The 14,949-nt window shown below is 33.9% G+C and overlaps 1 non-coding gene across 1 annotated transcript; it reads right to left on the bottom strand.

Annotated features, from left to right (window-relative positions):
- Window positions 1-12,630: 12,630 nt before the first annotated feature.
- LOC122897836 lies at window positions 12,631-12,734 on the bottom strand. The gene has a single exon (XR_006382668.1). It is a non-coding gene; the product is annotated as a U6 spliceosomal RNA (small nuclear RNA).
- Between the last annotated feature and the right edge of the window lie 2,215 nt (window positions 12,735-14,949).

The raw sequence follows: 14,949 nt of genomic DNA, 5'->3' as shown, positions 1-14,949 counted from the left end.
CTAAATCACAAACAACTATAGTATTCTCATTCCCAGAACCAATCTATATCTACAAAAGTACCTTCATATTTGTTTTGGCTGCCATTTAAGAAGTGTGGATAGAGTGATGAATAGCTTAGCATGTAAGCATTTGATTTTTCAAATAGAAAAATCTTAAATATTGGAAGGGAGGCTTTATTTTGCTTCTGAATGAAGAATGGGGATCCTAAGGACAACTTTAAGGGCAGGGATAGATTACAATAATATTTTATCAGAAACAATTCTTCCACACAGCATATTGCCTTTTACATTGCCATGATCCGCCTCATCTCCTAAATTCTCTCTGAGATTGTTCAAATAGAGGCTAGTTATCACGTTCAAAGCTCACTGTGGAAGAATTTGACTTTCTCTGTATGAGCTGGACTAAATGGCTTTAATGCCATCTCATAAACAGAGATTATATTTCAATTTCGCACATGAATCAGTATCATTTTACTACACTACTTCCTACCAAATTTAAACAAAATAGGCTTAACTAAACATTTTCCAGAGATTTTAAAAAAAGCTTTAAGATTAGGAAATAATTTTGTTTGAACTAAATGTTAGCTAAAAGTCATGATACTTTACTTTTTTTTTTTTTCCCTATCACCTCCAGATTCCCTCAATACCTTAAAACATCCAAGGGCCCCGAAATCAGGATTTGGTAATTTCCTCACTTTATTGGGAAGGGTAGAAAAATAATAGCTCCTAAAACAGGAAGAAGTTGGGCGCCTGGGTGGTTCAGTGGGTTAAGCTGCTGCCTTCAGCTCAGGTCATGATCTCAGGGTCCTGGGATCGAGGCCCACATCAAGCTCTCTGCTCAGCAGGGAGCCTGCTTCCTCCTCTCTCTCTGCCTGCCTCTCTGCCTGCTTGTGATCTCTCTCTGTCAAATAAATAAATAAAATTAAAAAAAAAAAACAGGAAGAAGTACCTCTACCACTAGTCATTCACCTTACCAGCAATTCCAATACTTCTTCAGTACCCATGGACAAAACAGAATACTCAGAGAAAGCTATCCATTTAATCTGTTTCTTCTGCACTAAGGCAGAAATGGCTTACTCAATCATTACAGACTCTGAAGAAAGTTACAGCCCCACTTTACCAAAACATTAACCATTTTCTGGCTTTCCCTGACTTTAATCCTTAGTCAGGTTCTTAAATATAGTACTCCTTGCCCTGTGTACTGGACAGAAAGTTCTGGTCTTGTTTTTCACATTATTTTTCTTTGCTAATTCAGCATACCTTGCATTTCAATGGCTTTGGGAAGAGCAACAATTCATTTTAGAAAAAGAAAGACCCTAGTTCTTTGTGTATACTTTTGCCAGTGTATAGCTCTGTCACTCCCCCCTTTCTTGGGCTAAAACTAAAAATTTGTTCTCTTACTATATGACTCAAAAAGGCCTTCTTTTGTCATGTGTGAGTTAAACAAACATGAATATTGTCACAGTGATCTTTACTGTTGATTCAGAAAATTCATAACTATAGCAGCTGCCAAAACATTTTAGCTTCCTTCCTCTTCTAATCTCTCTCTTTATTTACTGAGCCAGAGTGGTATTTTCAGACCTGTGGATCTAATCCAATTCCACCTTGCTCAACATGTATCAGTAGCTTTGCATTCCTCAAAGGATCCACACAGTCATGTCTTTACCTACCCCAACAGTCTTATCTCATAGCAACTTCTGCACATCATCCATATTGGTATGAATTCATATTTCCTCCAATCAGTAGCCCTTCTGCTTTGAACCTCCTTCCAAGATGCCCTCTCCCCATTATCTACACAAAAACACTTAATCCTTGAGAGAAATTTCAGATAACTTCCTCAAAGAGGACTACACTGGCTCCGGCTTAGGTCAAATTTCTTTGCATAAAACCATGCCTTTTTTTCTTTTTAGATTTTTTTTTCAGTATTTTTATTTTTTTATTTTTTTTCCCAATTTATTTATTTTCAGAAAAACAGTATTCATTATTTATTTATTTATTTGTCAGAGAGAGAGAGAAAGAGAGCATAAGCAGGGAGAGAGCAGGCAGAGGGAGAAGCAGACACCCTACTGAGGAGGGAGCCCGATGAGGGGACTCTAACCCAGGACCCTAGGAAAATGACCTGAGTTGAGGGCAGCCGATTAACTGACTTAGCCACCCAGGTGTCCTCACGCCTCTTATCTTCAAAGTACTTATCTTGCAAGTTACTCATGCATTCAATAGCAGAATTGTTTAATCTATGCCATTTTTATACACCAGCAACCTTTCTCAACTGTGACATCATTAGCATTTGGGCTCCATAATGCTTTGCTGTCGGTGGCTATTCTGTGCAACATAGGCTGTGTAGAAGCATCTCTGGTCTCTATCCTTCAGATTCCGATAGCACAATGCTTCCCCTGCAATCAGGTTTTGACAATCATAATGACTCCAGACACACTAGTATATACTGGATTAAGGTAGAGCTGCAAAACCATTAACACCATGAAAATACTGACATTTGTTTTTGATCACCATTTTACCTCTATGCCAAACAGTGCTAGGTTTTAGTGGGTACTTAGTAAATAATTTTAAATGATAAATGTTAGGCCATGAAAATATTTTTATAGCAGAAAGTGAAAAAAGGTTTTACCAAAAGACAAGAGCCATGAAAAACACATCTAATAATTTATTTTAAAAGCTTTCAAATACTAAGGTAAATATACATTATTAAATACACAAAAAGAAGCTAATTTAACTCTGCTTTAAGTACTTTTCAAGAAGCTAAGCATTTCTAAAAGTGAGATATAAGATGTAAAAAAAATCAACAATTTAACATTATTTCCCCCTTTCAAATTACCTCTACTTGAAAGAGGACCTATAAAGTGCTAAGGATGATAAAGGTAAAATATTAGACTGAATTCCTGCATATTCCTTGGCTCAATCTGATTTTAAAGTAATAAGCTGAAACTTATTTTCTACATGATGCATACAGAGATTAAGTTTGGGCTACTAAAATTAGTAGCTGGTCTTGCCAGTGTTCAACAACTTTAAACATTTAACTACTAAACAAAAGACTGATATTATAGTCCAAGGGAATTATGCCTTTATATATCTCTGTTCTTTTAATTCAAAATAGAAACTCAACTAAAGTCCACAAAAATATTAATAAAAATTCAAATGGCTTAAACCAAAAGACTGTGTTATGATAAGAACAAATTTAGCACCCTATCTTTAATTCATCACATAGGACTCAGTGTTCTGGAGTTGTGTTCCTGGGTACATTATAATTAAGTTAATTGTGGATATAATAGTTGCGACTTATTTGAATGCATCCACTCAAACTATTCCCCTAAGCCCTGTATACCTGTAAGAAATTTACTTGTTCTTAGACTTGGTTGGTATTCACAATAAGATGATCACTTCCAATGAGACAAGACACAGTTTTTATAAAGGTTACATGCAGCATTCTTGGATCCAACCTAGATATCACATATTTTACTATATATACTTAATACCAGCCTTTAAAAGGATGATTTCCTGAAATTAAATAACTTACTAATATTTTCTGGGTGTGTTTCTCTGAGTTAGGTATGGTAATGAAGAAAAGAAGACAGAAGTCAGGAATCATTTTTTTTTTCTTTCCCTATTCAATGCTTTAACATTTCTCTCCTAAATGCTATTTTTCAGTTAAGGTATGCTAACTACCAAAAAATGATCTATGACATAACTCAACAAGGATGTAATGCCCTTTGGAAAGCAAAACATTAAGTAATTGGGTCTAAGGAAACCCATCTGATTATCAAACACACTTTTAGCTGCAATCCATATTGTGCTAGATAGGTCTATGAAAAAAACATGTACACTGCTTTGCTATAATTATTTTTACTATTGAAATGCAGCTCGAGCTTAAAAGACTATGGACTCTGAAAAACAATCTGAGGGGTTTGAAGTGGCAGGGGGGGTGGGAGGTTGGGGTACCAGGTGGTGGGTATTATGGAGGGCACAGCTTGCATGGGGCACTGGGTGTGGTAAAAAAATAATGAATACTGTTTTTCTGAAAATAAATAAATTGGAAAAAAAATTAAAAATTAAAAATTAAAAAAAAAATAAAAAAAATAAAAATAAAAATAACTGAACCATAAACTTTTTTTTTAAAGATTTTATTTATTTATTTGACAGAGAGAGATCACAAGTAGGCAGAGAGGCAGGCAGAGAGAGAGAAAGAGGAGGAAGCAGGCTCCCTGCTGAGCAGAGAGCCCGATGCGGGACTCGATTCCAGGACCCTGAGATCATGACCTGAGCTGAAGGCAGCGCTTAACCCACTGAGCCACCCAGGCGCCCCCTGAACCATAAACTTTTAAAAAGAACATACTGAGTTGGTAAATCTTTTCTTATTCTGCTTACTTCTCTGATGCCACCAGTAACAAAATTCAGCAATTTATCAAGAAAAAAAAAATGGATGGGAGTAAACCTGGTGATTCACAGACCTGTACCCCTGGGGATAAAAATATATGTTTATAAAAAATAAATAAAATAAAATAAAAATTTAAAAAAATCTTTAAAAAAATGGATGGAAGAATTTATATAGAATTAGTTCTAAACCATAGGGTGATAAAAGCTCATTTTTTCCCCTCTAGGCCTCAGGTTCCTTGTTGGTAAAATGAGCTTAACTCTAAAATCATTTGTACTTCCAACATTCAGAGCCAAATTCTCAGGATTAATTGGCAGTTCAAGTGAGGTAAAAATAAAGAGACTTTCATAAAAAATATTACAAAGACATAATGAACTAATAATTGTGATAAAAGTTCTAATAAATAAAAGAATAAATTCATTTGCAATATGCACTTATGAGTGGCTTGAACTATTTAATGGCTCTAATTCTCAAAATGTGATAGAAATTTCAAGGATTCAAATGTATTTTTATACTGAAATACCCTAAAAATATATCCCAATCAGATTAACAGTCAAGCAATTATCATATAAACTGTTACCAATTTTTAAAAATATTTTAAAATGCCTTATACTAAGTATTTCTAATAGATATGTTTTGTATTTTTAATTATATATGTGGCCTTTGGCACATTGACATCATGTTGGCTTTTGACATTTCCACATTAAATTTTCATACTTAGTTTTGGTTTCTGTGTTGTTGTTATTTCACAGTAATTTCCTATGGAGGAAAATGGCCCAAGTCTTCTTTGAGAGATTGACTTTCCCCTTTGATTTCTGTCTTTTGTTTATGAGAAAAAGAACTACTTATGGAAATGTGGTATTTCATATTTCAGTAATCAATCAAAAGCAATAAATACTGCATAACCAGCATCTTAAGAATGCACTTAGGTACCTTATTGATCCCCAGAACATTAAACCTCTTAACAGCATTATGACTCTATCCTACTCTTAGATGCATATGCTGTTCCCAGTGAAATGATTTTATGGAAAACTGTGTTCATACAGGCAAGGGAAAAAATTATACCCAAAGATGAACTCTGTAAATGCACTCTAGGAATTTTTTATTACCTTCATGGGAGTTAACATACATACTATATATTTCACCTTAGGAAACTTACCACTTAAAAAAAGAATTAACTTGTAATTCAATGTATACATTTACTTCTACTACTTTCTTTGGAAGTTGCCAGATGTAGTTAAAATGAATTATCTGCAAGCAAAATAAAGTACAACAACCTATACAGATCCTGCAGAGCTATTTCAAATACTATGTATTAAATTTATGTTATTTAGATTTGATACAAGTTTACATGTAGTATTCCACTGGAAATATAAATGTAAGTAAGGCATACTTGGAGAATTACATTTGAAATCTCTCAATATTCATGAGGGAAAAAGGGAGTTAAAATCCGTTCTGCTATAGCACTTGTTCCGAGAACATGAATTTGTATCAGTGCAATTGTAACGTTAGGGAACAATATAAGCGAAATACATACACTATAAGTGTAACACATACTACATGCTGCATTTATGCAGTTCTTTTCCATGAGAGCTACTAGGTAAACTCAGAAAATTGCATCTCACTGAATGGAACAATGCAGAAGCATATAAAACACATGCACACACCTCAAGCATTTACTGGATACCTTAGTTTGTCACCATCAGGTCTCCTATTACAACTTCACTTCTGATGTCAAATAGCTCACCTTCTATCACTTCACAATAACTCACAAATACTAACTCTCCCCACACCCATGTCCACAAGCAAATTTCAGGCCTTTTACAAGGTAAAGTACCTGACTTACTGAAAAAAAATATATATATAGTCTAACATATATAAAACTGTGATATTCTCATTAGATATCTATATATTTTATGTGACAATGACAAAACATTTTTAGTGCTTTTTTTTAATCTCTATTTTCTGTAAACCCTATCACTTTTATTCCACTGTTTTGCACAATGCAGTGATTTTTAGGAACACATATGTCATGTAATAGCAGAATTGAGTGTGCTATGAAGCTATATAAAAATACCTTTTGATAGCATATACTGATATGATAAAGAAAATGATAATTTCACAAAAGTATTAATTACTATATGTAAATAGTATAAGTTTATGAATAGAAATCCACTGATACACTGGGTTTCAGGAAAGCATAGTTGTAAAATGAATGATCAGAAAAAATGAATTACAGTAACATTTCAGTCCATCTAATGTCATAACGTTTTTATCTTCATACTCATAAGTAACAAATGGAAACATTTCATGTATTGGTTTCTTTAAAAATTAATTGTTGGAAGAACACTTAACGTGACATCTACCATCAAAATGAATTTTAAACAAAATTGATTGATAGAAGGCACAGCGTTATAAGTAGATCTCTAGAGCTTATTCATCATGCTTAACTGAAATTTTGTGCCTGTTGATTAACTCCCCACCTTCCCCTCCCTAGCCCCTGGCAACCACCAGTCACTCTCTGATTCTCTGAATTTTATTATTACGTGTACCTCATGTAAGTAGAATCATGTATTATTTGTCTCTCTGTGACTGCCTTATTTCACTTAACATAATGTCCTCAACATCCATCCACGTTGTCGCTTATGGCAGAATTTCTTTTTAAAGGCTGAATACTACTCCATATTTACATAAACTGCATTCTTCATCCACTCACCTGTCCATGGGGATTTATGTTGTTGCCACATTTGGCTATTGTAAATAGTGCTGCTATGAACATAAGGGTGTTAAAAGCTCTTTGAAATCCTGATCTTAATTCTTTTGGATAAATACCCAGAGGAGGGATTGCCAAATCATGTGTTAGTTCTTGTTTTCATTTTTTTCAGGATCCCCATATTGTTTATCACAGAAGCCACAGCATTTTCCAATGCCACCATCAATGAGCAAGGGTTCCAATTTCTCCACATGCTCACCAACACTTGCTGTCTTCTGTTTTATATATATATATATATATATATATATGTGTGTGTGTGTGTGTGTATACATATACATATATATGTATATATATATGGTTCTAAACCTTGCTGTGAATAAAGTTTATTTTTTCACCTCTAGTGTCATGCCAAGATCTATTTCCATGCTCTCTATTCTGCTCCATCGGTCTACTTGTCTATCCTCCTTCATATAATACAGGGTCTTGTTTACCACAGTTTTATATGCCATGTTATATTACAGAAGCTCTGCCTTTTTGTTTCACTTCAAGAATGTCTTTGCTCTCCTAAGCCATTTACAGCTCACTATAAATTTTAGAACTGGCTAGCTGAATCGCAAAGCAAAACATAATAAAACAAAACACCTGTTGTGATTTTTATTTAGACTGTTTTACAGTCAGTATTCAGGGAATTTTCACCTTTTTAAAACTGAACATTCCAATTCATGAACAAGGGAGGTTTGTCCTTTTTTAAAATTATTTTATCTCTCTATAAAGTTTTATTATATCCTTTGTGATGGTTGTATACATCTTATGTTTGATTTTAAGTATTTGATGTTATTATAAATAGCTCCTTTCTTAGAAACTTCATTTTCTAAATATTCATTATTAATATAATTTCAATTTTTATTGAGCCATTATTCACATACCATTAAATTTATCCCTTTCAAATGTAAAATGAGTAGTTTTTAGTATATCCATAAAGTTGGGCAACTGTCACCATTATATAATTCCAGATCATTTTGATCACTTCAAAAAGAAATCACATGCTCATTGACACTGACTTCCCATGCCCATCCACAACTCCTGGAAACCAATAACTTACTTTCTGCCTCCATAAATTTCTCTATCATGGATATAATTGAAATTATATGTATACTTTAGTGTTGGCTTCTTTCACCTAGCATGTTTTAAAGATTCATCCATATTGTAGCATGTACCACTATTTCTTCACTTTTTATGATGAAATATTTCATTGTATGGATATACCATTTTGTCAAATTATTTATCAACTAATGGACATATGGATGGTTTCCAGTTTCTGGCTATTATAAGCAGCACTCCCAGGAACATTCATGTACAATAATTTTGTGCTTTCAATTCTTTTCAGTACCTAGGAATGAAATTTCTGAGCCATATTGAAAACCTACAATGAATTTTTTCAGGAATGACCAAACTACTTTCTACAAGAGTTACACCATTTTATATCCCTACCAACAACTTATGAGGGTTTCAATTTCTCCATATCCACACCAAATTTACTAATGTGTCTATGTTTTTCTATCCACTGTAGTGGGTGTGAGGTGGTCTCTCTTATTTTGATTACTTTTCCCTAAGAGTTAATGATCTTGAGGATATTTTCATGTGCTTATTGGCTCTTTTTTTTCATTTATTTATTTTCAGCATAACAGTATCATTATTTTTTCACCACACCCAGTGCTCCATGCAATCCATGCCCTCTATAATACTCACCACCTGTATTGGCTCTTTTTATATCTTCTTTAGAAAAATATTTAATCAAAGCATCTTCCCATTTTTGATTGGGTTAATTGTCTTTTTATTTGTATAATAATACAAATTATTTTGTATTGTATTTGTATTGCCTTTGTTTAAGTTCTAAGACTTATTTATGAATTCTAGATCCTAGACTCTAATCAAATATACAATTTACTATAATCTCCCATTCTGTGGTTTCTATGTTCACTTTTCTTGATAGCTTACATTGAATCAAAAGTATTTTCAACTTCAGTGTAGTTTCAGTGTAATTTATCTACTTTTTCTTTGGCTCTTTGTGGTTTTGTGGTCACATTTAAGAAACCATTGCTTAATCCAGCATGAGGAAGATATGGGTCTTTGTTTTCTTATGAACATATAATCATTTCAGTCCTTACACTTAAGTTTTTTACCCACTTCTTTTTTATTTTGATAAAACATAGAATCTTTATTTCCTTGTCAAATAATACATAAAGTGAAGAAAAACCTTTTATAATCTCTTATTAAAAGCAGACCAATAATCTCAGTCATTTTCATGGGGAGAAAATTAAACTTATTTTGTATCAGTATATTATCAAGCTCATTTTAATTATTTTTATTAATTTCAGAGGTAGAATTTAGTGATTCATCTGTTGCATGTAACATCCAGTGCTCATTATGTCAAGTGCCCTCCTTAATGGCCACCATCCAAATATCCCTTTCCCCCACCCACCTCCCCTCCAGCAACTCTCAAGTTTCTTTCTTAGAGTTCAGCATCTCTTAAGGTTTGCTACCCTCTCAGTTTTCATCTTATTTTATTTGTCTTTCCCTTCCCCTATGTTCACCTTTTGTTTGTTAAATTCCATATATGAGTGAAATCATATGTAATTTCATTAATTTTTGTAAATGGTGGGAGATGGCATCTCAATTTCATATCTAGTTGTCTTTCTACCAAATTTATTGAAAATACTAATTATTTTCCCCCACAAAATCTTGGAACTATGATAAAAAGTCAATTATGAATTTATAAGTTTACTTGTGAACTCTCCATTCTCTTCTTATATATGCCTATCCTCATAACAGTATAATAGTCTTGATAACTCCAACTTTATGATAACTTTTGAAAGTTGAAAATCAATCCTCCAACTTTGCTACTCTTTTTCAACATTATTTTGCTTATACTGCATCACTTGAATTTCCATATGATATTTAGGATCAGTTTTTCAATTCTTGCAACAACAAAAGAGACAGCTAGAGTTTTGATAGACAATGTGTTGACTCAGTAGATGCATTTTGGAGATAGTATCATTTTAAAATGATTAAGTCTTCCAATTCATGATTATGGGATATCTTTACAACTACTTAGGTCTGGAAAGGAGATTCTCCCCTAGAGCCTCCAGAAATGAATGCAGCCTAAGTGTTATCTTTATTAGTGAGGCGCATTTTGGAGTTCTATACTATGAAACTGTAAAGTAAGAAAAATATATATTGTAAAAGCCACTAATGTTATAATAATTTGTTCCAGCAGCTATAGAACGGTAATATACTTTCTATTCTCAGTTTGCTATTTTTTTTAATCATGAAAAGTTGGATTTTGTTAAATGCTTTGTTGACATTTGTTTTGGCATATGTTTTCTGAACCTTTGTTCTATTAATAAAGTAAATGAGATCATTGGTTCTCATATTTTGAATCAACTTTGCATTCCTGGAATAAATTCTACTTGAACATGGTCTATAATTCCCTTTTATAGGTTGTGTCCTATACTTTTCTAGTGCTTTATGTGGATTTTCTCAAAGTCTTTATACTGTCATTTATATTTATCCATTTAGGTACATTAAACACCACTGTTCCTTGCAGGTTATGGTCTAATTTCCCTTTCATTTCATCCTGGGAGGCTTCCTATAATATATTTTGTAGGGCTGATCTACTAGCCATGAATTCTCTAGGTGTTTATCTGTCAATGTATTAATTTCTCTCACGTTTTTGAAGTGCAGTTTTGTTGGATACAGACTTCTTGGTTGACTTTTTTTTTCTTTTCCATCACCATTTTTAGTATGTTATCCCAGTGACTTCTGACCACCATGGTTTTTGATGAGTAAACTGCTTTTAATCAGATTGAGCACCTTCTTATGTGAGGTTATGTGAGAGCTTCTCTCTAGCTGCTATCAAGATGTGTCCATGTATATATGTCACTCAGTTTATCTTACTTGGAATTTGTTGAGTTTCTGGGATACAGAGATTAGTGTTTTCATTGTATTTCAAAGATTTTCAGCCATTATCTCTCTCCATATTTTTTGTTGCCCTTTTCTTCATCTCTTCTTCTGGAATGTCCATTATGCATATGTCAATACACCTGAGGAAGTCTCAGGGTTCTGAGACTCATTTCAATTTTCTTCACTTTTTTTTCTTTCTGCTGTTCAGACTGGATTATCTCAATTGCTCTCTTTTCAAGTTGCCTAATAATATCTGCCCACCCAAAAAACCTGTTGATGATCTATAGTTAGTATTTTTAAGACATTTTAAAAAAAGTTTTAGGATCACAGGAAAATTGTGTGGAATATACAGACATTTCTCATGTACCTCCTGCCTTTACACATGTATAGACTCTCTGATTACCAAGTTCCCCACCAGAGTGGTTCATTTGTTACAAGTAATGGCCCCATATTGACAGACCATTATCATCCAAAGTCCATGGTTTATCTTAATGTTCACTCTTCCTGTTGGACACTTGGAGTTTTGACAAATGTATAATGATACGTATCCAACGTTTTAGTATCATACAGACTATTTTCACTGCCCTAAAAATTCTCTGTGCTCTGTATTCATCTCCAACCCCTGGCAGCTGCTGATGTTTTTACTGTCTTCATAGTTTTGCCATTTGCAGAATGTTATATAGTTGAAATTATATAGTACTTAGGCTTCTTTAGGTAGGGAAGAATGTCTCTAGGAGGATGGAGCTGAGTATTTCCCTTCTCTGATATGCAAGTCTGTAACTGACAGGATTAGGTATTTCTCTTCCTTCAGGTTAGTTAGGCTCTGGTTAAATGGTTTCTCCTGAAGACAGGTGCTGTTAAAAAGAACAGCATGTCTCTGGCAAATATCAAAAGGGTTACTTTTCCATTCCCCTGCCAAAAGCAGGAGGGCAATTTTCTGTGATGTTTATTGTGGGAAACCTGTAAAGCTCCTGGAGGTAAATCCCACTAAATTTAGGGGGTGGTGTGTCCTACCAAGCCACTAATAATTATAGGTCAACTTTTCCTACCCCTCTACTGGTTCCTGTGATCGTTTCCACTCATGAGTCCCTACTCTGGTGCGTCTGACTCCCAGTATTTGTCTATGTTTCTTTGGTGTTGAGAATTATAGGTTTCTTTGTGTCCTACCTCTTTTACAAATCTTAGGAGAACTGTTCATTTTTAATTCTGTTCATTTTTCTTCTCCCAGGATATTAGGACAGAATGGTAACTTCCAAGCTCCTTATACATAGAACCCAATATTTAATATTCTTATATTATTTTTCCATCCCAGAAATCCTAAGTTTTATTCACTTTCATGTGATTTCTATCTCTTCTTTAATATTTTCTTTTGCTGAGAAACATTCTCATACTTTCTTTTCATCCCTTAAACATGTTTTTTTTTCAGTTCTTTGAACATATTTGAAATAGCTGATTTAAACTTCTTCCATTAAGTCCAACACATGGGCTTTAGAGACAATTGTTGGCTTTTATTTTTTCTTCTTTGAGCATGGACCATTCAATCTTTTTTTTTTGCACATCTAGTTTCTGCTTTATGGAATGCCTAGCGAATTTGCAGGTCATCATTGTGCTGGAGCCATGCTAATCTTCTTATCATTCCAGTTTTAGTATATGTGCTGTCAAAGCAAGTACTTGTATTCTTTTTAAACAGGGCATTTTAACTAACATAATGTGGCAATTCTGGAGATTAGATTGTACTTACTCCCCATAGTTTGTTTTCACACCTATTTGTTATTATTTTCTGTGTTTAGTGACTTTTCTAAATGAATTCAAGACAGCTCATAGTTTTTGTCATATGTGGCCACTGGAATCTCTCTTCAGCATCTTACAGACTGGCTAACAATTAGACAGAGATTTCCTTAAATTCTTGGAACCAATAAATCTTCCAATCTTTCCTAAGGGGCTGTGTGTGCAGGTTGGTGATACCAAAACTTAGCAAGGTACTGTATAACTCTTATCATTACTTCCTGGGTTGGCAAAACCTTAAATTCAGACTAGAGACTAGAATATTCTCAGGGCTCTCCTATATGCATGTGCATGGCATTTTTGACCCTGAGAAAGATATTGTAGTCTTTTAAAGCATCATATATACATTTTGTTTCCTGGATTTTACATTCAAGCTTTTGGATTAGCCTATCATCTTCTTCAAATTCTAGCTTCTACTATAGGCAACTGCAATGTTAAATAATTGCCTTTTATTGTTTTCAAGACTCATCACCACAAAAGGCTATTAATACTATATGAACTCTGAATCGGGTCAAATAAAGACAGCACTGAGAACAAGGTCTTCCACAGACCAAGGAGACAGGGAAAATAATAACAATTTTCTGGGATTGGGACTTTGAAGGAGCTCCAAGCTTACTCCTGCCCCCAAGTTTCTAGTTTTAAGAGTTATGGTCCTTGTACTTGCTCGAATTCAGTCACTGTTTGTTTTTAAGATCTATTTATTTATTCAAGAGAGAGAGCAAGCAAGCACACACATGAGAGACAGAGAGAATCTCAAGCAGAAACCATGCTGAGCATGGAGCCCAATGTAGAACTTGATCTTGTGACCTTGATGAGATCATGACCTGAGTAGAAACAAAAAGTCCAGTCAATGTTTCCCAATAAAAACTACCTGGATTGCTGAAGGCCTTTGCTTAATTTCCAGAGTTTGGAAAAAAATTGATGCTGAGAATGTTTTCTAAGTTCTCATTGCTTTTATGGAGAAGGAGATTTATGGAATTGCTTAATCTGAAATCTGAAATTTTTGCTCAAATCACAACCAAATTTTAATATATTGATATTTTTAAGTCCAGAAAACTTGCTAAGTCTTTTAAACTCAAGTTGTTTTTTGAAGATTATTTTTATAGGAATACAATGCTAGAATCTACAAAGATGATTGCTATTCTCTTTCCAGTTGATAATTTTATTTCTTTTTTTCTTCAGCCTATTGTACTGATTAGTACTTTAAGTACCATGATGAAGAAGGGTAGTCATAATAGTCATCTTCCTTGTATCCCCCATCTCAGAAAAAAACTATCAGTTTTGCAATAATCATTCAGATAAAAATATCTTCTCATCCCCGTTTACTAAACAATTTTACCATGAATGAATTTTATTAAATTGATACTGTTATCTTTTGAGATAATCATATGGTTTCCTTAAATTATTAATGTTGTACATTACTAAGTATTTAAAGCATATCAAAAACCAAGGATGTATGGTTTTAAGATAGCCAGCTATATCAAATGATAAAAGTCAGCAAGCAGGGATAACAATGCTTTACCATTTTGAAAGAATGAATATCTGGATACATTCAATTCCTACAACCTCCTTGGGTAACACTGGAAACAAGGATCCAATTTATGAAGTTCTCTACTGTCAATCCTACTAGCTGAATGGGACTGAATAATTACTAAGTGATTTTTGTCAAGTTCTAACTTGGTCCCATCTTTTAAAAACCTTTGGTGAATAAAAGTAACTTCAAAATATTCAAAAAAGCTCCAGTGACTTGTTAAAGACCATATACATGGTTGACAGAGTGCCTGGGTGTGAATTACAGATCTTTCAGTTAATGGCTGTGATTCTGGGCATAGCACCTCTGTGTACCTCAGTTTCCTTCTCTATTAAAATACCAACAGTATCTTCCCAGAACTCTTTTTTTTTCAATTTATTTATTTTCAGAAAAACAGTATTCATTATTTTTTCACCACACCCAGTGCTCCATGCAAAGCCGTGCCCTCTATAATACCCACCACCTGGTACCCCAACCTCCCACCCCCCGCCACTTCAAACCCCTCAGATTGTTTTTCAGAGTCCATAGTCTCTCATGGTTCACCTCCCCTTCCAATTTACCCAAAATCAC

Source organism: Neovison vison, chromosome X (genome assembly GCF_020171115.1).
Source record: "Neovison vison isolate M4711 chromosome X, ASM_NN_V1, whole genome shotgun sequence".
Lineage (NCBI taxonomy): Eukaryota > Metazoa > Chordata > Mammalia > Carnivora > Mustelidae > Neogale > Neogale vison.
Note: the sequence above shows the minus strand (reverse complement) of the source record. Positions and strands in the feature narration are given on the sequence as shown.